The sequence below is a fragment of the Meriones unguiculatus genome, chromosome 2 (assembly GCF_030254825.1).
Source record: "Meriones unguiculatus strain TT.TT164.6M chromosome 2, Bangor_MerUng_6.1, whole genome shotgun sequence".
Lineage (NCBI taxonomy): Eukaryota > Metazoa > Chordata > Mammalia > Rodentia > Muridae > Meriones > Meriones unguiculatus.
Window position 1 is genome coordinate 85,100,200 of NC_083350.1, and position 24,139 is coordinate 85,124,338.

Here is a 24,139-nt window from a genome sequence, read left to right on the forward strand (position 1 = left end):
TATTCTGAAAGAAAGAAGTATCTATGCAACTATGAAACAGGAACACAAAAGGAAAATATGGGAACAACAGCTGATCACAAAGTCAACAGTGGAAATCTTAAAAAAATTCAAGAGGCTTAAGCTTGCTTCCGTGTATGTGGACCTATCTGCATTGCCCACGAGGCATGCTGGGGTTGGCTACCCAGAGGCTATTTTAAGCTGTGGGCTGGCTTTCCCCAGGGTCAGAAGATTGTTCAAGGTTCTTGAATAAACTGCATTGAGAAGAACAACAACAACAAAAAAAAAAAAGATCAGAAAGAAGGAGAGGAGGACCTCCCCTATCAGTGGACTTGGGGAGAGGCATGCATGCAGAAAGGGGGGCACGGTGGGGCCGGGAGGGGAGGAGGGAAGGGGGATACAAAAGGAATAAAGTGTAATTAATAAAAGTTAAAAAAAAAAAGAATCACAATAAAAACAGTTCTTCCATCAGACACACTAACAGGATTAAATGTATTGTTAAAAAGAAGCAAAACTTGAACTCAACAGTTTAAACTTCCAATTTGGAAAGCTATATTGAAAAAAAACAATTTATCATAAAATAGAACTAGAAGAAAAATGATAACTAAAGAGTACTGGAATTGTAGCTAGCAACTACTTTACTCATTTATGCATGGTGTTGTATTTATTGCTTTGCTCTTTTTAAAAATTGTTATTTGAGCTGGGCACATGGCACATGCCTGTAATCCCAGTAGCTGGGGAGGCAAAGGCAGGTGGGTGGATCTCTGAGTTCAAGGCCAGCCTGGTCTACAAAGCAAGTCCAGGACAGCCAAAGCTGCACAGAGAAACCCTGTATTGGAAAACAAAAAATATAAAATAATAAAATAAAATTGTCATTTGTTTGGATTGTTGACAGGGTCTCATCTAGCCCAGAATGCCCTTAACTCAATACATACCCAAGGATGTCCTTGAACTTCTGATCCTCTCAACTCTACTTCTCCAGTACTCCTGTTACAGGTGTACACCACCACTTGGAAAAGAAAGCATGTGAGTGGCTTCATTCACAACCACCAAAAGGTGGAAGCAACCACAAGCATATGTCTTCCATAGGCACATGAATACATAAAACATGGTACATATTATTATTTAGTGACGTGTTACCAAGCCACTAAAACACAATAATGATCTCTAAACATGTATCAGTAAGTAGAAGAAACTATATTTACTCTCTGATCCGATTATGTAACATCCTAGAAAAGTTGGACTATAAAAATAATGAACTTATCAGTGATTGTCAATGGTTTGGAACTGGGGAGGGCTGGAGAGGGCTGAAGAATACAGTAGATGTTTCATGGGAATAGTTACCCATATGATACTACATAACAAAACCAAGGGAATCAGCACTTGAAAATACCCACATAAGTTTATACCACCTCTCAATGTATACCTGACAAAAATCAAAGACTTACAAGACACTAGCACAGAACTCTGACTCTACGTCCTTGCAGGGCAATATATAAGTTACTTACTACATTTATTGTACCATCCGGAGTAACTTTCTCTGGAATTTAAACATTCAGAGGATGGGACTAGTATTTCATTCACTCATATATTCGGTGTCCTTTTTCTCAAAAAATTTTTTGTTGTTATTTTACTGTAAGATTTTTGCCTGTATGTATGTCTATGTATCACATGAGTAGCTGATGAGGTGTCAGATTCCCTGGAGTTATAGAGCTATAAGGCACCATGTGCTGGGAACTAAACCTGTGTCCTCTTAAAGAGTAGTCAGTCCTCTTCACTGATGAACCATCCCTCCATTCCATGTTCAAGGTCGTTATTGGTGCCCACCAAAAGAGGTATGCAGAGTAAACACAAGGGTTTCCAGAGAAAAGTTAACAGGGCTGATCATGATCATCTGGCATCAGACTTCTCAACAGTAATGACAGAGCAAGGAAATGTCTGAGCTATGCCTCTAAGATTCTAAACATAACAGTGAAGCATCAATCAAATGTGATAGCTGAAATACTGTTAAATACACTGAAAGATGTGATCTACAAATATGAGGCAGACTCCAAAGAACATGAAGACTTGAAATTTAGGAAACAAGCTATTCATCAGAGAGAGACAAACAGAATTCATATAAGATCATAAAATGGTAGCCAAGGAAAACTGCTATATAGCAGGCCCAGAGACAGAAGCAAGGTACCAGACATCCTATGAAAGACACTCCAAAACAAAGAGATTACTGGATTTTTAATCTACTCAGAGCTGAATAACATTGTCTAAGTACTTGTCAGAGCAGTTAAAATCCCAAAGAATACAAACTACACATGAAAAACAGATAGGAGCCAGGCATGGTGGCGCATGCCTTTTAGTCCCAGCATTCAAGAGGCAGAAGCATGTGGGTCTTTGAGGTTAAGGCCAGGCTGGTCAAGAAAGCAAGTTCCAGGACAGCCAGGACTACACAGAAACACTGTATGGAAAAACAAACTAACAGACAAAGATATAAAATATATTCACAAAGATGCATGAAAGATGCATGAGAGGTAGACACAGAAAATTAAGGTCACTTGTAACTCTAGAAAAACAGTAATTACATAGTGATATAAACACACAGTAACTCAAAGTTAACATGTAACTAGCTTGAGAATACAAGGTGAAAGAATGTGCACTGTAATGTTTAAAGGAAGGTGGATGCAGCAAATGTAACTCCTATATCTTATGATACAAAATGGTATCCAAACTAGAGTAGGGTAGGAGTGAGGAGGGAAGAACTATACAACGAATATGTTACTTAAACATCTGGAATTAAAAAAAAAAAAAAATTGAAGTCATTGGCACTGAAGCTGCCTCAGTTTTATGAGAGAATTAGTTTTCATGGCTCTAAGGCATCTACTTCTAGTAACAAATTAACTTCATTCCTAGGCATGTAAATTATTATTTGTATCATCCATGGGAAAATTGAGAAATAGTTGCTGAAATATGTTTCTGTGTTCTATGATTCGCAGAGGGAGCCTAGACAGAGATGGGCTTCTCTGTAGAGTAGGATTCTGAGTAAGAAGAGCAAGAAAGTGTAACTGGGTTTTTCATTATAAATCTCTAGTACCATCTAAATCTTTATGTATTTATGTAAAGCTTTATGATTACCCCACCCCCTTTTTAAAACGTATCTCACTATATAGCCCTAGTTGGCTCAGAACTTGCTATGTACATCAGGCTGGTCTTGACTCAGAAAGATCTATCTCTGCCTCTTGAATACTAGGATTAAAGGTACAAGCATCAGACTAGTTATCCCTTTGACAAAAATAGAAAAATTAAAATATTGGTAAAAAGAATAGGCCAGGAGTGACAACATATGCTTATAATCCCAGTACTGAGGAAAAACAGGCAGGAGGCTCATGATAATTTCAATACCAGCCAATCTGATCTACATAGCAAATTCTAGGCTAGCCAGCACTATATAGTAAGATACTCTCTCACAAAACCAGTAAAAGTACATATATAGTTAAAAGGAGAAAAAAAAGAACACCAAAAACCTCTGAATATAGAATGTATTTAAAAAAAAAACAAACCCATCAGTAGTGGCCCGATTGGCTTTGATCCCAGCATTCAGGAGGCAGAGGCAAGAGGATCTCTGTGAGATCAAGGCCAGGATAGTCTACAGAGTGACTTATCAGGGCAACCAGGGCTACACAGAGAAACTATCTCAAAATATCAAAATAAAATATAAGAAATAAAGAAAGAAGAAAAGAAAGGAAGAAAAGAAACAACATTACTAAATGTTCTAAAAACAGATTTTCACTAGCAAAAATCAAAGGATTTTTAAAAACAAAGCAAAAAACCCATTAAGGAACATTTATAGAGTGCCTCGACATAGTAACACACTACTTTAAGCATTATATTATTTGAAGTGGCAAAAATACAGGAAACAATACAATGCAACAATTTGTAAAAGGTATGACAATGCAAACACTTTACAGTGAGACCCTTTAACATGAACCACTACTAACCTGTAGATTTCCTCATTTCTACCAAATAGAATGTACTTTGGGGCTAGTGAGCTATTATAAGAGTTGAACAAACAAACAAATGTATGATATGCTCTCATTTTAAATTTTATGTGGAGTAGCATGACAAGATTTGTTTTTAATCTCATATCATGAAAATAAGCTTTATTTATTTACTTCTATTTATTTATTTGGATAGCTGTGAAAGTCAGAAGAAACCCTTCAGAAGCTAACTCTGTCCTGTCACGTGTATCTAAGATCAACTTCCCTAGGTTGTCAGACTTTGGCTGCAGGCACCTTTACCACTAGGCCATCACGCCAGCCCAATGATGATGAGGTATTTTTACTAACTTGACCATTTATGTACTCTCACACTTCCAAACTCTTATTTTATTATTATTATTTTGGGGTTTTTGTTTTTGTTTTTTGAGACAGGGTTTCTCTGTGTAGCCTTGGCTGTCCTGGACTCTCTCTGTAGACCAGGCTGGCCTTGAACTCACAGAGATCTGCCTGCCTCTGCCTCCCTGAGTGATGGGATTATAGGTGTGTGGCACTGCGCCAGGCTACAAATTTTTATACTTTTAAAAATAGTTTCAAGCCTTCATGGTTTTTTAAAAAATGGTAGCAACTGGGAAGATTGATAAGAAAACAAACAGTAATAAAACATCTAAAATTGCTAAGGTAAGAGACGATGAGGACATGAGCAGAGACTGAGGTGAAGATGAAAAAGAGAAAAATAGCTAAAGAATCATAACTTTTAGAGACTGAAACAAAGGAGAAGGCTGAATTAACAACAGGGTCTCACTGTGGGTGACTGGGTAGACCAATGGACCATCACAGGCAAGAGTAGTAGAAGAAAGGAAACACTTCTGGACTACTGTTTGAAGTACCTTGAGAACATCCTGAAGGAGATATCCAAGAGGCTGTTGTTGAATGTAAGGACCTGGAATGCAGAGAAGATTCTGAGATAAAGATCTGGAAATTGGCAACACACAGTTGTTAATGGAAATGACCTAGAAAAATACGGAAAAGTATAGGAGCCTGACTTTAGACAACTAATGATCCCCAAACCTGTCTGGATAAAACTAAGCTCTGGGTTACACATATTTCTGTAGAAAATAACCAATATGCAATGCTGAATAAAAGAAAATCACAAACCTGTACAATATAAATCTCTCTACAAATAAGTTGTCAAAATAGTATTAGCAAAGAGGAAAATATAGAGGAACAAAGACCAAACTAAATATAGTGCAGAGATTATGTAAGCCTTTCAGAACTAAACTGTAGGTCTCTACATTTTATTTAAAAAAAAAAAAAGGAAAAAAATAATGTACTTTTATAAACAGGTAGAAAAAAAAACAACTCTTATTTTCCTTATAAATAATATAACATGATAGGAGAGAGGGTAGGGTTAGGAAGAGGAATCAGGTGTGGGAAGGACAGAGGGAGAGAGTACTGGGAGAGAACTGGACTCCGGGTCGGGAAAGCATCTCTGGGATGAGCTACAAACCTAGGGCAATGGAAACCCCCAGGACGCTATGAGGGTGATCCTAGCATTGGGGACATGGAGCCTGAACTGACCATGTCCTGTAACCAGGCAAGACTTCCAAAGGAGGGATTAGTATACCAACCCAGCCCAAAACATTTGACCCTCAATTTGTCCTGCCTACAAGATGTGCGATGGTAAAGATGAACCAGAAATTGAGGGAGTGTCCAATCTGGACACTGGTCCAGCTTGAGATGCTTGCCATGAGAGGAGGCTCACTCCTGCCACTGTTAATGATATTCTGCCATACTTGCAGACAACACTCTAGTATAACCATCATCAGAGAGGCTTCACCCAGCAACCGATGGAAACAGATACAGAGACCCACAGTCAAACATTAGGTGAGATTCCTGGGGAAGGAAGGATTGTAGGAGCCAGAAGGGTCAAGGACACCACAAGAAAACCTACAGAATCAACTAATCTGGCCCAAAGGGGCTGAAGAGACTTAATAAGATTGACCTAAGTCCTCTGCACATGTGTTACAGTTGGGTAGCTTAGTCTTCATATGGGATTCCTAACAAGGGGAGCAAAAGCTGTATCTGACTCTGTTGCCTGCTTTTGGGACCCTTTCCCCCTACTGGGCTGTCTCTGCTAGCCTCAATTGGAGAGATGTACCCAGTCTTTCTGCAACTTGACATGTCAGGGCTGGTTGGTATTCATGGAAGACCTCTCCTTTTCTGAAGAGAAAGGGAGGAGGAGTAGATGGAGGCAGGGAGGACTAAGAGGAGAGGAGAGAGGGGAAACTGGTTGGGATGTAAAGTTAATTAATTTAAAAATAATAACACATCCTTACTATATAAACATCTGTTAGACGGGCACTTTAACACTAGACTGTAAGTAAGTAAACCACCTGAAGGTTTCTTTCTTTTTTTTTTTTTTAAATAATAAAGTACTTGGTGTTGGTGAGGTGTGAATTTTAAAAAAGAATCTTCACTGCTATTGACGGAAAATGACACAGCATTTCAGGCACACAATGTAACGCTACATAGAAATACTGGAGGGGGGATATCCCATGCTCTCTTTAGAAATACTGGAAGGGGGTATCCCATGCTCTCTTTAGAAATACTGGAGGGGGTATCCCATACTCTCTTTAGAAATACTGGAGGGGGTATCCCATACTCTCTTTAAATTCAAGAATCCAAAACTACTGGAAAAATATGCAGATACTTTACCAATCATTAGGTGATAGAATTCAAACAAATGACATGGAACATAACAGAAAATTATGAAATGCATCCAAGTTAATTTCCTTGTCTATCAAAAAAAAAAAAAAGAGCATAAGTCCATGGTGACCTAACAATTCAACCTTCAGAAAAACACTAGCACCATGCACAAGAACACAAGGAACTTTCAATGCTGCAAAGTTTGTTAGTGGGAAGTGCAACAAGTGAATAGTGTATTTAACAGAAGAATGGCTAAACCGGTTTTCTCAGGCTTTGCTGAGACACACTGGAAGCAGGTCCTCCAGGTTCTTTTCTGGCCCAGGCAAAGACAGATTTTTTTTTTTTCATGGCTTTAATCTAAACAAGCCAGCACACCATGATGAACTAAGAAACACAAGAATTCAGCTGTCTTGTGCCAGGCATTAAAGTGGCTTGCTTCCAGGTAAAACAATACTGTCCTCCAGTTCATTTTCAATACAGATGTTTAGTTAGCTCACTGGTGTTTTTACTTTTTTCTTGCTTTATTTTTGAGACAGGAATTTACTGTGTACACCAGGCTGACTTGTAGCTCAATCTTCCTGTCGCCACATTGTTACTTGCTGGATTAGTCATGATTCACCACGATTATATTACTATTTTTAAGTGAATACATTAAATTTTTTTTCCTGAGTTTTAATTTCCAAATGTTAAATATACTGCATTAACAATTATTTTTTTCCTCAATATTCTCCAATTGTCATTACCTTCAGTCATAGGGGAACTATGTGTAACCACAGTATTATGATTAAGGATAAAGGGAATTTAGTTTTATCTGTATAAGGCAGCTACTTCAAAAGATGCTTTTGCACATATTGTGTGTATAGTAAAAAAGTAATGGGTTTTTTAAAAACAGGGGAAGGCAAGCAACAACCTGATCATCTTAAACTTAAAATGCAACAGGGTACAAAAAGGACCCCAAAAAATGTTAAAATGCTAAGTGGCTGATTACTTTTGCATGGTAGAACTCTAACATTACTTCCTATCATCATTCCTTGCTCTAATTTTTAAATAGCTTACCACTAAATGCATAGTTTAATATCCAAGAGAGAGAAAAAAGTCTGTGAAAAACCAAGCTCTAATGAATCAAACTATTAAACTTTTGCCAACGCAAGAAACGCCAAAATCAGATGACTACGTGATGGAACTGGATGACATCACCCAAATGCTCTTTAAATAAAAAGATGAACTCAGTATTAAATTTACGGGCAGGTTTCCTGACACTGTCCAACCAAGAATACGAGTCTGGAGTGTAACAATTTGCAATCACGCTCGTACAAACCGGTTAGCCGTCTAAAGTAAGGTCATCTCCTCAGAGGCACCGCAGGAAAGGCAGCGAGAGCGGACACTGTGGGCATCCGTGAGACGAGACGGCGGCGCTAACTGGCGCCGCGAGGGCTCCCGGGCGCAGGCGTCCCGGCCTGGGCCGGGCCTGCGGTGGGCTAGCGTGTCCCGGCCGCACAGCGCTAGGCGGCCGGCGGGTCCCCGAGGAGGGCGAGGCCAGGCCGTCACAGCCCGCAGAGCCCGCGGCCGGCCGCCCCTCCGCCCGCAGGACCCCAGGGGGAGGCCGGTGGCGGCTCCGGGGCTCTTACCTCCCCGCTCCCCGCCGAGCTCACAGACCCGACGCGACGCCGCAGTGAGGTGTGAAGCGCGGCCCGGCCGGGACAACCGAGGCCGCACGACGCCAACCCAGAGCCCCGTCCCCCGCTGACCTAACAGGGCGGCGCACAGGCGCAGAGAGCGCTTCCCGCTGCCACGCCCCCTCCGGGCTCCGCCTCTGCGCCTGCGCGCCGCTCAGCCGGGGCTCCCGAGCGCGCCGGAAGGGGCTAGGCGGGCGCTCCTCCCGCTGCAAAGCTGTGCTAGGGTTCTCCGTCCTCGTCCCAGCCCAGCTGTCGCGGCGCTCCGGTTTGCAGCAGCCCCAAACCGGCCGCGCACCCCGCGTCTCACCCCCAACGACTCCCAAATGCGGGTCCCGGCGCGACCCCGCCCTGCCCTCCGGCTGTCTTTCTGCATTTCTAGCCTGCTGCAGCATCTAGAGCAGCTCTGTCTAAAAACAGAACCAGCCAACTGAAGAAGAAACGGAACGCCACTCGCACGCTGTCTGCTTCGGCCTTCGTCATTTTCAGCACAAGTTTTTCTGAAATTGAAGCGAGAGAAGAGAAAACTGGAATCCGGACCTGCTCGAGTACAGCTCCCGCGCCCAGGCTTTCAAGATTGCAAACGTTATCGCTGTGATTTGTGCTCAGAGATTTCACACTCAGAGTTCACATCCTCAATCAGCAGTTTTCAACTCTAGCTTGAGATCTTTCAGGGATTCGGAATCTCTTGTTTTGGTGTTCCTAGACTCTGAGATGGAGCTGTGACACAAGTGCAAAACTTTTGGTTTCATAAAATTATTTCTATGATCTGTGACAGACAATGCGAAAGGGAGCATTACTTACGTTACCTGATCTTAAGAATAATTCCGTAAAGTATAGTGTACATTTTCTTGATTATATGTTGGACACTTCACAGATAAAATGGGGCCATGAACCTCAATTCAGAAGCAGTGACTCACACAATAAAATTCATGTTGGGGCAAAAGTATGTATATAGTACAATGTGAAGATAAATAGATACTTAAAAGTACATAAAATAACACTTTAAGTAAACGAAGTGTCTACATATCAATTCGCAAAATATTGTAAATGCCTATGACATTTCATTCAAAGAGCTAAAGTGTGTTCTCCATAAATCTGATTTACCAATATGCTTAACTTACGGGTGAATTCCATTAGCGAGAATAATGTGGACACTCTTGTTAGGCCCTGCAAGAGCCTAAATATAAGAAGGTATGAAGAGAACTCAGGAAACTAATCATCCGTTGATGCAAAAACACAAGAGACTCTTCTTGACCATTGTGCAATGGGGTCACCCCTGCTGGTCAGCTAGGAGTGGCACCAGGAGACAAAGACCTTGGGTTTTTAAAAGACACAAGGCGGGAATCTCCTGGGGTTGCCTTCTTGGCGAATTAGGGTTGGATGAAGTGTTTAACTTTTAAAATAATTGGTCAGTTCTGGTCACCCTTAGGTCCAGTCAGCCCCATCGTAAATATCTGATCATCAAGTCAGTTTGGAATTTCCTGCCATCCACAGTTAAATGTGGGAGGGTGAGTAACTCATCCCATGTCTGTTCTGAGGAGTGGGGGTTACAGGCTTTGGATCAAAGGTCAGGAGAAGGATTGGGGCCATTTGGCCCAGTTTCCAAACAAAGCCCATCTCACTGGCGCCAGCCGGTGATTTTTTTCTCCATTTAGTAGAGATCTCTGCTTGTTCTCTTCCTTATCTCTGCCGTCACAGATGGCTAATGTCAGGAACTTTTACATTCCTCTGTTCTCTGGAGAAGCACTAAGAGGCTTTAATTAACATGGGCCTAAAACTTGCAAATATAAGTTATAAGGCAATTAAAAGAAACATAGGTTACAAAGTTAGTCTGATTCTTTCACTCTCATACCCTGATGTGGATATAAGATAGGACAAATTCAGATATAAAGTAGACATCTGAAAGTTGTCAAGTCCTATCAAGGACCTTAAAATTTCATATGGCCTAGTTAAATGATTTCCCATTCAAAATTATAAAGAAGTGCTTTAGAATGAAAAGATTAATGTGCAAAAATGAGCTTTTTTAATTGAGAGAGGAAGGAGCTGGCTCAGTGAAGTTAAGTGGTTGTCATGCAAGCCTGCCTCCTGAGCTTGGATCAGAACCTGCTCAGTAGCCAGGTGTATAGCACACCTTTACTCCCCAGGCACAACTGTACGAAGGACAGTGAAGATGGAACTTGAGAAACTCAAAGGCCAGGATGCTTTCCCTCCCAGGTCTCCATTATTTCTCCTGTTTTTCTCTCCCACCTTACTCCTCTCAGTGGGAGTGTGTTCTTGATCATTGAAATTTAGAATCCAGTCCCTATTCCCTCCTTTTACTACCTGAATTTGAATTCTGGTTGTATCACTTACTATTTATGTGACAGAAATCGCTAGGCTTAGCCACTCTCTTAGGAAGATTGTGATAGAAAATGTTTAGCATGAGATATCCACATAGCACAGTCACGGAGAATGCAAATGAACCATTACTGTACCGAGTGGCTTTTGTCCTTTTAGTGAATTGTTGGATTCTGTTCATGTTGGTATGCCAGTGTCCAATGGCACATCAGTGGCATTCAAGCATATTTAAAAATGCATTTTCTGGGAGTGGGGAGATCGCTCATCAGTTGGCACTGGCAGCTCTTTCAGAGGACCCGGGTTCAGCACTCAGCACTCAGGTGGTGGCTCACAACAGCCTGTAACTTTAGTTTTAGTTGATCCAATACCACAAGCATACAAGTGTTGTGCAGGCAAAACACTCATACACATACAAGAAAATAACTTTTTAGAACAAGTCTTGACTGCTATTCTATGTGACTGCTGCCTGGATTTCTTGTTTTGTTGTTTCTTTTTCAAGGCCTGATCTAAAAATATCTAAATTATCAATAGCACCAAGGTTAATTTAACCAGCAAGTGGCTTAAAAATCAATGCTTCCAATTCCTAGTCAAGAGTCCTTTTTTTCTTTTTTGTGAGGGGGGTAGGGTTGTTTGGTTTTGTTTTGTTTTTCAAGACAGAGTTTCTCTCTGTAGCGTGGGGCTGTCCTGGAACTCAGAGATCTCTTGTTAGAAACAATGATGGAATCCCAACGGTTCTGTTTTACCAATAAGCACTCAGGAACCAGATGCTGGGGTGAAAACCTGCTAGGTCAGAGAGGCAGAGAAAGCACCCAGCTGACCTTCCTGCTCAGCTCAGGTCCAGATGGAAAAAACCAAAAGGCTCATTAGTACAAGTGACATCCCAGGAAGAAAAGGCCCAAAACCCAAGGCCTAAGGCTTGCTAATTCAAAGCCCAAAACTCAAAGTCCCTCCTACTCTTTAATCCCTGTCAGCTGGTTTCTTGCTCCACCTCTTGACCTAGGGTTAACTTTAATAGATCGGCCAACAGGCGAGCTCTTGGGTTAAAGGTGTGTGCTAGGGCTGCATGAAACACACCATAATCACCTGTTTAAAATAAATAGAAAGTTCTTGGATTAAAGGTATGTGTTAGGGCTCAACCACACCAAATAAACAGGGTTTTACAGTTAACAATTTTGGGGTTCACAATGGGCTCTAATATCCTGCAACAAAGATCTGCCCTCCTCTGCTTCTGGAGTGATGGTGTTAAAGGCTGCTCTACCACCCACGCTCCTTCCCTTTTTCTCAGGTGACTACAAGCACAAATCTGAACACAGAGAGTCTCTTCACCAAAGCAAATTAAACTTTGTACCAAGCAGCAATACACAAGCAGTTAAGGAGAGAGACATGTACGATGGCTGTTAACAGAACAAGCAGAGAACAATGTTTCACACCTGTGTGTAAACCAGGAGGCACTCACACAGTCTCTTAACTATCAAGAATACTCTACAAATTCATTTATTGACCACCTACTGCTCTTTAGCCCTTACCTATTAAATAAGACAAGCATTCCCCAGGATAAACAGTTTTGCTCAGCTGTGAACAAGTGTAGAGCTCAGGCCTCTTTTCTGGTGTTGGGAATGCTTGCTTAGGCACAGCAGCACTTACTTGCACAGGCCTTTGTCTGAACAGCACACTCAAGAGCACACTTCCTGTTAACAACTCTTCACACAAGAGCTAGGAAATAGCATTAGCTTTTGGGAAAATTTTCAGTTCTTGAAGGGCAGTTATAATTATGACACCTACCAGCCAATTCAAGCACCCAAAATTTTTTTAATGTGTTTTGAAATTATTGACAAAGAAATGAGTAAGAATAACATGAGAATTTGTTGATAAATCTTATTTAAAAATCCATATTTTTATATCTACACTTGCTTGCATACCTTAATTACACTGTATTTCCTATTATTGACAGACTCATTGCAAAATCCTGCAGTTACGATTGATGTATGTATGTGTGACAAGCTTGTACCATGCATTCTAGACTGTGTACTTCTGCCTCCCACACGCTAGGATTACTGGTGTGTGCTCCTATACCCAGCTTTCGTAGTGCTTTTTAAATGACAAAGAAGACACTTGTACAGTTTTCCTTGGATTCTGTTGTGTTTAATTATACTAAAGTGATTTCTGTAATTATTTTATTAAATGATAATTTACTAGTATCCTCATTTTCTACATATGTACTAAGTAAATGAAAATGGTTAGGCATATATCTTAAATTTTTTAATAGTGGTTTGGGGCCCATATCTATTTCACATTTAAATTTTAAAAAGTTACTTCATAATAGATCATGTTACTTTGTTAACAATAAATTAAACAAAAAAGATAGCAAAGTTACTTTGTCACTTCACTTGTTTTGTAACATGTGGCTATGTTTGCCCAGTCATGCTGTTATGTAACATACTAAGTTCAAGACTGATAGCTTTATTAATTTGTGGCTTCCAGGATAATAAGGAAAACACAAATGCTACTAAAAACTTAAAGGCTTTTCCCATACAAATGCAGTTGTATTTTGTATCAATTTTGTTTGCTCTCACGGGTTTTCTGTGTGCATTGTTACAGAATTAGAAAGCATGACTGATTCATGGCTTCAATAATGAAGTTCACAATTCACCCTGCCATTTATTTTATTTACTAGCATAATCATCTCAGAGGCAAATGGAAAATTATACAATGTAGTTTTTTGTTAATTAAATTTTCTGGAGCTTCCTTTATTGGTTAAGAGAAGAAATTTGAGCATGAAATACAGTAAAAATAAATTGTTGAAAAAGGGGACTGGAGAAGTGACTCAGGAATTAAGAGTGCTTGTTGCTCTACCAGAGGACCTGGGTTCACTTCCCAGCTCCTACATAGTGGCTCAGAGCCACAGTAACTCCAGTTCCAAGGGATCTCGTGCCTTCTTCTAACTTTGTTGGGCACCAGTCATGTGTGGTACACATACATTCATGCAAGAAAACACTCATACAAATGAAGTGAAATAAATCTAAAAAAAATCAGAAGTTTGGCTGGTTTGATCTTGTGCTGATCTTAATACAGGTACGCACAGCCGGTGTGAGATCATAAGTTCAACAGCCATGTCCTGCCCAGAAGTTTACATTTCACACAGCATCTCCTCACCATCATCTAGCTCTTACGTTCTTTCCTCCTTCTCTTTGATGTTCCTTGAACCTTGGTAATGGTGGTAGAGAGTGAGAAAAATATCTCATTTAGGATGAGCACTCAGTCTCCTATTCTTAGCACTTTGACCACTTATGTATCTCAACATTGACTGTTGCCTGCTGCAAACAGAAGCTTCTCTGATGAAAGTGAAGAAGAGCCTAGGTATATGGTATAAGCATAAACATTTAGAAGGCAACTTGACAACATGGGCATTTAGCAAAATAACAATTGTAGGCTTAGATTATTCAAACACCGACTTACTTAATGTTTTTAAACACCTTTACCTTCCTTCCCACACCCTAACCTTAGGTAGGATATTACTAGGAAAAGGGACTGTGGACCTTTTTTAGCTACTTCCTCCTGATTAGAGTCTTTAGGGATATACCAATCCCAGTTGTCAGAATACCAGCAGTCTAGTCAAACAGCAAAGCAGCAAACCACAGCAGTAAACAGCGAGCAACTGCAACAGCAGGGGACCACTCAGCCAAGCAGCCAGACTGCCCAAATGGCATGAGTCCACAGAAGCAGAAAACCTCCGCCTGCTGCCATGCTGTCCCTGCTGGCTATCTTCCCCAATTGCTTTCCATTTCAGTTATTGAGGCAGGCTTTTTCACTGCACCTAAGCTCACCAATTCTGGCTATTCCAGCAAGCTAGTTTGCCTTGAGGATCTACTGTCTTAGCCTTCTAAGTGCTGGGATTAAAGGCATATACTATACCTGCCAGGCCTTACACAGGTTCTGGAGATCTGAACTCCACAGGTTTGTGCAGTGAGTATTTTATCCACTGAGCCATCTTTCAACTTCCAACACTGTCTTCTAAAAAATATTGCTAAAGACTAAGGGTGAAGCTCAAGCAAGCAGCCCTGGCTCAATCCCAGGACCAAGAAATACAAAGATCAAATATTAAAAAAAATTTTTGAATTCATAATGAAGTTACCAATAGCCTCACATTCGTTTCACAATGTCTGCATTCGATGTATTGCATGACTGCGCATCATAGGACATGGCCCAACAGGAGGAATGAGCACTCATAGCTATCTTAGGGGTAGCAATAAGGTATAATTATCCCCAAGGCTTAACTACCAAGACACCAAGACACAGGGGTTCTTAGTAAGGAAATCATTCAAATTCTTTGCCAAAAGCTTTTAATTCTCCTGTCTTCTGGACAGATGACAGCATACTGCCTGCCTTCATGTAACTGAGTAAGAACACATGTCTGGTCCAGGCAAGTCAACCAAGAGCAGGCATGACGTGTGACATTCTAAGCTGGATTCTTTACTTGACAAAGTAGGGTTATCCAGAACCTACTTTCCCTCTATCACAACTGCTGAGACCAGATGTGGCTGAACATTCAAAAGCCCAGCAAACAACTGTCTCTGCAACAACACACTAGCCTGTTGTCCCTATGTGTGAGAAGTTCAATGACAGCTTAGTCGTTCCCAGCAGACAAATTAAATTTTTGAAGTATCCCTTGAGATTTGGGGGTGGCTATTCAGAAGCATATGCTGAGACTGTTTACTAGTGATATATATATATATGAAATGTTTCAGTAAGACAGGTAATATAATTAATAATATGGCCAACACCTTGATCTTTGCTCTCCTAGCACTAGAGGTGTGACAGATAAAATTTTAATTTGTGGTAGTTATAGTTCTCTTAATGGACTAAGACAACAAAATATTTACTATTCAGTTACAACAACCAAAAGCTTATTGTTGAATGTTTTTTCATATTTAATATAAATTCATATAATTATTAAGGTGGCAGTTTTATTCCTTAACCTGCTTTTATATAAATAAAAGACACAGAAACCTGTTAGATTTTTAATAAGCCTTAATGCACTGGGGCTGGGCAGATATTACCCCTTTAAGCTATCTTGTTTATTTTCCAGCCAAAACCCCCCTTAAACATTTGTACATAGTTTTCACTTGGGCTGCTGCTCTCCGTCATACCAATCCTCATAGCAAGCTCCTCCCAGACACTGCTTCTAGTTCATGCTAACCCATGGCTACCTGCTCCATTTTTCATCCTCCTCTCTCCTCCTCATGGTCTCTCTCCGACCCCCAAAGGCCCAAGAATCTTGGCTTCTTTTCTGCCCAGTCTAGGCTGTAGGCAACTTTATTAGCGAATTGGAGATAATTTGGGAAGCAAGGTTCTCACAATTTCATTTTGGATATATGAGAATTTACTCATAAGAATCTCAGGAGTTAAGCAATTAACGTTTGCATACATAGTAGCTCCAGATCAACCCCAACAGCTGATGGTCATAGATTTATTTTATCTCTCTATCCTACAGATAGAGCCATTCATATCCTCTCTCTCCCTCTCTCTGTTTGAGAGTGTTGTTAGGGATCTCAACTAGGATTCACGGTATACTGTGTAAGCACTGTCAAATCTAAGTTCTCATATCTTTTCATTGCTAAAAATTTTAACAATTTTTAAATTGTATCTTTTAAATTTTAGATTTAAAAGACAGACAATTTTCAAAGTAAAAATAACAGCATAAAACACCTCCTATATTCAATAACAAACCAGCCATCCCAACTCTATCTGTGGAACCCCAACTGACAATACTTTTACTCACTCTGCTTCTCTGGAGGTTAGCCAGGATCACCACCCTTCCTGTTATACAAGCCACATAGAATAATCAATTCATTATTCTATCAATAATTACATAGTTTTCTAGAAATAAAGTTCATATAGGAAAGGGAAGTAAATCTTAATCATTCATTGACCAAGAGTTTCAGAAGAGTAAGTTTCTTCTTTTGTCTTCTAAAAAAGACCCATTCTATGGCTCAACTAGAAAAGATCCCCAGCACCACATAAACCAAGCAAAATATAATCCCAGCCCTTGAGAGGAGGAGGCAAGATGATCAGAAACTCAAGATTGTCTGCAAAGCCTTTAGTCTATCTCAAAACTTGAATTAAAAAATAAAAATAAATAAAAAACAAGGAAATTATGAAATTTGCAGGTATATGGTGGGATCTGGAAAAGATCATCCTGAGTGAGCTATCCCAGAAGCAGAAAGATGCACATGGTATATACTCACTCATGTAGACATATAATATAGGATAAACCTACTAAAATCTGTACACCTAAAGAAACTAATCAAGAGGGAAGACTCTTGCTAAAATGCTCAATTCCTATCCAGAAAGGCAAAGAGGATGAACATCAGAAGAAGGAGAAAAGAGGGAACAAGTCAGGAGTCTGACACATAGGACTTCTGAAAAGCTCTGCCCTGCAGACTATCAATGCAGATGCTGAGACTTATGGGCAACCTTTGGGCAGAGTGCAGGGAATCTTAGGAAAGAAGTGGGAAACAGTAAGATCTAGAAAGGACAGGAACTCCACAAGGAGAGCAACAGAACCGAAAAATCTGAGCACAGGGGTCTTTCCTGAGACTGATACTCCAACCAAGGACTATGCATGGAGATAACCTAAGACCCCTGCACAGATGTAGCCCATGGCAGTTCAGTATCCAAGTGGATTCCATTTTAATAGGAACAGGGACTGTCTCTGACATGAACTGATTGGCCTGCTCTTTAATTACCTCCCCCTGAGGGGGAAGCAGCCTTACCAGGCCACAGAAGAAGACAATGCAGCCACTCCTGATGAGACCTAATTGACTAGGATCAGAAGGAAGGAAAAGAAGACCTCCCCTATCAGTGGACTTGGGGAGGGGCATGCATGCAGAGGGTGAAGGAAGGGAGGGGTTGGGAGGGGAGGAGGGAGGAAACCACAGGGGGGATACAAAGTGAATAAAGTCTAATTAATAAAGAAAAAAATTTAAAAAAAGAGACCAATGGTGTAGTTGTTTGTAAACTATTTACACCCAAAATATTTACACTCATAATATGACTGGAGAGATGGCTCAGTAGTTAAGACCACTTGCCATTCCTGCAGAGGAGCCAGGTTTAGCTCCCAGCATTCATTTCAAGGTTGCTCTCAACCTTCTGTAACTTCAGTTCCAATTGATCAGATGGCCTTTGTCCTCCACATGTACATGCACAGAAAGTCATGCAGGCTCACATACATAGACAAATAAATAAATAATAAATATTAAATGTGTATCTCATCTATAATACTAAACCGTGTCTCATTTTTTGTACTTTTGTACACATATCTAAAAACTTTCACCATACTTTTACCATTCTAAATACTTAATAATATAAAAAAAAAACTCGTCATATTTTTTGCTACAATCATAGGAAAATATTAAGTTGGTCAAAAGAATCATAGTTAAATTTAAATAAAAGTGTGGTGCTTAAACAATGCTTGTTTTCTTTTGCAGTAACATCCAGACACAGATGACATAGACACACCGTGAGCTTTGCTGCCCGAGTTCAACCCCTTCTGGTCGCCTGTTTGTTTTACTGCCCGTGTCTGCTGTTCTAAAAGTTACCTCAAGATCCAAGATCACTGCATCAGTTCCAGTAATCACACCTCAACCTCAACTAGCAAAAAGAAACTCGAAAGCGTGGCATATAGGAAGACATACACGCAGAAGCTGTCCCTTAAGGAATGCTCTCTGAAGCTTTTAAGGGACACTCTTTGTCTATATTTGCTGTCCAGACTTGATTCTTTGGGTCCTATGCAAATACAAGGAAAATCAGGTATATTAGCTACTTTTCTCTTGGCTGTGACAGGCGAGCAGACAAGAAAAAGTTACTGTGACTCACAGATTCAGGGTGGAGTCCATTATGGCGGAGAAAAGGTGGTGGTTAGCGGGGCAGTGGGACAGAAGCATGGGGCAGTTGGTCACCAAGCCAGTCAGCAGACAGAGGAACATGGGTGCTTAACTTGTATCTCCTTTTCATTTAGCAGAGGACCCCACACTCTGGGGTGATGCCACCTGCACACAGGGTGGGTCTTTAACTTATTAAAGCTTTCTAGAATCCCCTTCACAGATGTCATATCTCCTGGGTGATTCTAAATCCCATCAAGCTGGCAAGATTAATGGTCATTGCACTTATTTTAAGAGAGCTTGAGCCCAGCTGAAAAATTCAGGTGGGAAAAAAATGAATACCAGGAAGAAATAACTTCTCACCTACTCTTTTGAACTGCAGTGCCACAGGGAACTCTCCTGCAAAAAAACACACAACTATTCTACCAAAAATCTTGAACCTAAATGTGATCGTTACAAAGCCCATATAAGACTGCCTTTATTGTTATCTTCCTCAGCTTTCTCAGAGCCTGGTAAAAAGGGTACTTCCTCCTTGAAACACTTTGTCCCCTGGGTTTTCACGATGCCAAAGTACACTTCATGAATCATTTTGTGAACCTCTGGGAGCCTCTCCTCCATCGGAACATAAAAGGACTGACTGCCACACAGATCAGTCTCAGTTCTTCTTCTCTTCCTTACGTCTCCACACCGATGACTCCATCCCCTGCAGGCTTCCATTATCACTGTGCACAAATGGTTCCCAGATCCTTCTTCTGAGCCTACTCCAGCTAATTACTCTTTACCCCAAGGTCTCACAACAGTATCATACAGTAATTAGCATGCTATCTGCTGCAAAATAGAAACTCAACAATTATCAACCAAAAGACAAGCATACTTATGTAATCTTACTTAAAACATAAATGTCCAGGGTTTACTTTTCTTTACACTCTTAGTATTTTTGTTCATAGTATGAAATCTAAGAACATTATTCAGTGTGAGAGAAACAAAGGCATTAGTGAAACCCCATAGCAAAAGTTCAGTATTCAGTAAGGCTGTATTGTGTATAGGTACTGTTTAAAATTGAATATCTTGTTTTCTCCATCTATGATGACTGAGAGTTTTGCTGGGTATAGTAGCCTGGGCTGACATCTGTGTTCTCTTAGGGTCTGCATGATATCTATCCAGGCCCTTCCGACTCAGTCTCCATGTGGGTTCCCATGTAAGGGGAACAGAAATTGCCTCTGCCATGAACTCACTTGCTTGCTCTTTGATCACTCGCCCCTGGCAATGTGGTCTTGCAAGCCCACAGAGCAAAAGGATCCAGGCAGTCCTGATGAGACTTGATAAGCTATGGACAGATGGCAGAGGAGAATTCCCCCTTTCAGTGGACTAGGAGAAGGAATAGGCAGGAAGAGGGAGGGAGTGTGGGACTGCAAGGAGTTGAGGGAGGGAGCTTCAACTGGGATAAATAATGAAGAAATTGTAAAAAAGAAAAAAATTAAAATTCAGTATTATGCTTTAGATCCAATCTAGTTCTGTTTTCAGCACTCTGTACCAGAAAACTGAATCACTTGCTCAAGGTGGAAACTATGCCGCCTTTTCCCGAACTGTGATCCACCCACAGGGAGACTAGGAAGCTTTGTTGACTCAGTCAGTCCTCAGACCCTCAAGCCCTCACCCTCACACAGCGACTACTTCCTAGGCATTATGCCTCCTCAGCGTCTCCTCCTAGAGATGACACCTGGCTTTTCTCTAGATGAGTGCAGCTCAAGCCAAGAGGCTGCCTGTCCTGCAGGCAGCTCCCTCTGCTACTGAACCAGAGTCTTCATGCACCCTCTCCTCTGCTATGAATGTGCTACTACACTTTTTCCCATTTTTCTCCAGCTGTTTTATCCCAAATTCTTTTTCTCCATGTGGCTCCGTAGTCCACCTTATATATCTGTGTAACACCTTGTCTGCCAACCTGGTAGACAATAATAACTTATATAAATATGACTTGTTCTAGCTCAATATGTGTTCTCTTCTTAGGCCTATGAACAACCTTCCATATCCAGGGGTCTCACATCTGTGGATTCATCAAACGGCAGATTGAAAATATTCAGAAAAAAATCTCTTTAAATAAAATGTCAGACATAGTAAAAAAAAAAAAAAATGGAGTATTCAAACCAGAAAGTTTAGTTGCCATGACAACCATATTTCCAATTTGATACTGAAGCTATCAAAAACTCAGACTAGAAAAGAAAAATAAAATTTCATGGAAACACATGTTCTGGAACCCAACAATTTGTTTTGATCCTAGCTGTGGTGCGTAACCTTCGAAGTTCAAAGTAACTCCTCAGTTCTGATCCCTTCTTTCTGTTCTCAGAGCAGACAAACAGGAATAATACTTAGCTGAGAGCAAGTACCAACACAAATTAAAAGTTGCTATCTCTCACTATACAGAAGCAGTTTGGGGTGCTTTGTGGGTTCTTCTTTGCCTCACTCTTTAGCCCCCCTCCAGTCTCACCTCCTAACACTAGATAAGACAGAAACAAGGATAGAGGGGAGAGAGGGATTAGAAAAATTCTTAAATCTAATTTTTTCCTTTTGCTTCTTCTTTGGCCACAGCTACTAACAAACTTCAACCAACCTGCCTAAATGACCAACAACCACCACTCCATTTCTCAAGGCCCTAGCATTTATGTGCCTCCCTGAAAAGTTCCCAGAATTCCAAACATCACACAAGTGCAGAAGTTATCTACAGCTGACAAAACCATGCTTCTGCTAGAGCATGAGGCAAATCATTGCTGCTGCAAGCAGTTCAAAGCAGCCTCACATGCTTACACCCAGGATTAAAACAAAAGCACATTTTTATAATATTTGTTTTTTAAAGAAAAGAAAATTCTGGCTATTACAAATAAGGCTGCTACAAACATGGTTGAGCAAATGTCCTCATTGTATACTTGAGACTCTTTTGGATATATGCCTAGGAGTGGTATGGCTGGATCTTGAGGAAACACTATTCCTAGTTGTCTGAGAAAGTGCCAGATTGATTTCCAGAGTGGTTGTACAAGTTTACATTCCCACCAGCAGTGGAGGAGGGTTCCCCTTTCTCCACAACCTCTCCAGCATGTGTTGTCTCTTGAGTTTTTTATCTTAGCCATTCTGATGGGTATAAGGTGAAATCTCAGGGTTGTTTTGATTTGCATTTCCCTGATGGCTAATGAGGTTGACATTTCTTTAAGTGTTTCTCTGCCATTCGATATTCCTCTGCAGAGAATTCTCTGTTTAGCTCTGTACTTCATTTTTAAATTGGATTACTTGATTTTTTGCTGTTTAACTTCTTTAAGCTGGAAACAGCCCAGATGCCCCTCAGTGGAGGAATGGATACACAAATTGTGGCATATCTACACAATGGAATATTACTCAGCAATAAAAAACAAGGAAATCATGAAATTTGCAGGTATATGGTGGGATCTGGAAAAGTAGCTCACCCTGAGTGAGCTATCCCAGAAGCAGAAAGACACACAGGGTTTATACTCATTCATAAGTGGATATTAGACATATACTATAGCATAAACATACTAAAATCTGTACACCTAAAGAAACTAATCAAGAGGGAGGACTCTTGATAAAATGTTCAATTCCTATCCAGAAAAGCAAAGAGGATGGACATCAGAAGAAGGAGAAAAGAGGGAACAAGTCAGGAGTCTGACACATAGGACTTCTGAAAAGCTCTGCCCTGCAGACTATCAATGCAGATGCTGAGACTTATGGGCAACCTTTGGGCAGAGTGCAGGGAATCTTAGGAAAGAAGTGGGAAACAGTAAGCTCTGGAGAGGACAGGAACTCCACAAGGAGAGCAACAGAACCGAAAAATCTGAGCACAGGGGTCTTTCCTGAGACTGATACTCCAACCAAGGACTATGCATGGAGATAACCTAAGACACAGATGTAGCCCTAAGGCACAGATGTAACCCATGGCAGTTCAGTATCCAAGTGGATTCCATGGTAATAGGAACAGGGACTGTCTCTGACATGAACTGATTGGCCTGCTCTTTAATTACCTCCCCCTGAGGGGGAAGCAGCCTTACCAGGCCACAGAAGAAGACAATGCAGCCACTCCTGATGAGACCTAATTGACTAGGATCAGAAGGAAGGAAAAGAAGACCTCCCCTATCAGTGGACTTGGGGAGGGGCATGCATGCAGAGGGTGGAGGAAGGGAGGGATTGGGACAGGATGAGGGAGGGAACCACAAGGGGGATATAAAGTGAATAAAATGTAATTAATAAAGAAAAATAAAAGAAAAAAACAATGAAAAAAAGAAAAGAAAATTCCATAATTCTCAAAAAACGTCACTATATTGGGGACAGCCAAATAGGAAGACTGAATGATCCCTGGGAAGGGACCTTGCAGGGATCTGGGCTCACACGGTCTGAGGAAAACAAATACAAATGAGTTCTTCTTACACAGATACAGGCCAGGATCATTCTCTGTGAACTGGGCTTTAGCTGGCGGTCAAAGCAGCCCATGAACAGCTCACAGCCAAGATTAGGCGTCAAGCAATCAGAGTCACATACTGCGAGAACAGCCTGATGCTGAGCAGCAGACTGGGAGGATCTGTGCTGAGTTCCTTGTTTGTGTGAGATGAGCCAGACGGGAACTGTTGGCTGGAAGTTGTCCCAGACATCTTGCCTGGCTTTTTGCTTGATGTCAGAGGTATGTCACTCATCTGTCTCCTAGAGGGATAAACAAAATCTTTACACCTGAAATTGTAAGAGTAAAAGATGAGATTCTGACCGTCCAGCCACTTACCCTAAAGACGTCTCTTACACAGTGTCCCCAGACTGAACTCTGGGTCTCCTCTCCCTTCCTGACCGACCTATTAAGACATCGTAACTTCTGTTGTTTCTGCCACTATTGTGGATTGATGGTCATCTTCTTCCCCTCTGTTCTGGCCTCTCAGCTTACCTTCAGCTTCTAGTCCCATCTTTCTCATACTCATTCTCCTGGAAGCCAGAGTCACTGTTTAGGAACACTAACAGGACTGTCTGACCCCTTTCTGAACCTGACAAGTACAGCTTTGACACGAACAGGGGAAAGACTGAAGAGATGTACACAGAGTCAGCCAGATAAATTACCCTTCAGACTTTTGTCTTAGGGTTTACTACATAATTACTTACACTAGTGAAAAACTTGTGGGACTTCTACCCAGAGATGAGCAGCAGGGCCCCTACACGGCTCAGGGATGAGCAGCAGGACCCCTACACGGCTCAGGGATGAGCAGCAGGACCCCTGCATGGGCTCTTCTCAGAGAGAAGAAAAGCCATGCATTCCTGTATGTTCCATAGGACTGGTTCATAAATGCATGCAGGCCAACAATCAGACATGCAGACATGTATACATTCATGCATACATTCCAGGAGCCCGCATCATACATGCACATGCATATACACAAACAAATATTTACACACTTGTACATATATATTCATACAGAAATACAAACAGACAATTATGCATATAAACATATACACAGACAATCAGACAGACAGACACATATTTGGTCGATGGTGAATGGAAGAAATCTCCAATCAA

General features: G+C 41.0%; 1 protein-coding gene across 6 annotated transcripts in view; it reads right to left on the reverse strand.

Moving 5' to 3' along the window:
* Positions 1 to 8,466, reverse strand: part of Zfyve16 (zinc finger FYVE-type containing 16) — a 45,037-nt gene extending 36,571 nt beyond the window's left edge. Inside the window, exons 1-3 of one of the 6 annotated variants that reach the window (XM_021634076.2) lie at positions 8,321 to 8,463; positions 4,874 to 4,926; positions 933 to 1,006 (exon numbers count right to left, since the gene is read on the reverse strand). The gene's annotated coding sequence lies outside the window, so the exon portion shown is untranslated. The other 5 variants (XM_021634075.2, XM_021634074.2, XM_060377779.1 and 2 more) reach the window with 5 other exon arrangements.
* Positions 8,467 to 24,139: the final 15,673 nt, after the last annotated feature.